Source organism: Odontomachus brunneus, unplaced genomic scaffold (genome assembly GCF_010583005.1).
Source record: "Odontomachus brunneus isolate Ranch 3 - 2012 unplaced genomic scaffold, Obru_v1 Obru_scaffold_204, whole genome shotgun sequence".
Lineage (NCBI taxonomy): Eukaryota > Metazoa > Arthropoda > Insecta > Hymenoptera > Formicidae > Odontomachus > Odontomachus brunneus.
Genome location: NW_022639654.1, coordinates 329,762 through 330,744, shown reverse-complemented (window position 1 = coordinate 330,744; position 983 = coordinate 329,762). Strand labels below are relative to the sequence as shown.

Here is a 983-nt window from a genome sequence, read left to right as displayed (position 1 = left end):
CCACCAAATGCAGAGCATGAGCTTGGAACCGTGGATATTCCGCTTTCGCGTTGATGCTACTGCTTCGCCGGGTTTAACCCACGATTTTTTACGCTTGGGATTACTGTAGTATATCCATTTTTCATCACCACTTTCAGTCACAATACGATGTAAAAAACCTTTCCTTTTTTGTCGTTGAAACAGCTGTTCACACGTGACAAGACGCCGTTCGACGTCTCTCGGCTTCAGTTCGTATGGCACCCAAGATCCTTCCTTTTATATCATTCCTAATGCTGTCAGACGTTTCGAAACTGTTGTTCGATCAACTCCTAATGATTTTGCAACATCGGATTGCGTCTGACATGGATCTTCAGCAAGTAATGTTTCCAATTCTTTGTTTTGAAACTTTTTTGGTGCACCACTGCGTTCTCTATCTTGAACATCAAAATCACCATTTTTAAATCGGTTAAACCAATCTCTGCATGTTCTTTCCGACAGAGCATGATCACCATAGGTTTCTACAAGAATTCTGTGTGCTTCAGCTGCAGATTTCTTCTGAATAAAGTAGTGCAGTAAAATTCCCCGCAAAAACGGTTTATTTGGCACGAAATTTGACATGTTTTACGCTACGAAAAGAAAATGTTCTTTATAGGTTAATGGAAAGACACGCACTGATTTTAAACATAGATTATAGAACTTCAATATAGATGCGTCATCATATTGAATTATACACACAAAATTTTTATACCGCCATCTGATGGTGAAACGGCGAGAACTTATTCACACTCCCAATAATTTTTGTGTGCAAATGAAATGTGGATAAGTTGAATGTCAGCAATCGATACTGTAGGCAATTAATTTGTAGGTAAACGGGATCTTCCCAATTGCAACGTGGTCAATCAGGCGCTATCCATTAATATTGAAGTGCATTTGTTAAAATGGGCAATCATATGCATATATATGTATATACATATATATATATATATATATATATATATATATAT

At 37.1% G+C, this 983-nt stretch overlaps 1 protein-coding gene across 2 annotated transcripts in view; it reads left to right on the top strand.

Annotated features, from left to right (window-relative positions):
* Nucleotides 1-983, top strand: part of LOC116852173 — a 292,000-nt gene that overhangs the window by 75,475 nt on the left and 215,542 nt on the right. The gene's annotated exons all lie outside the window — the stretch shown is intronic.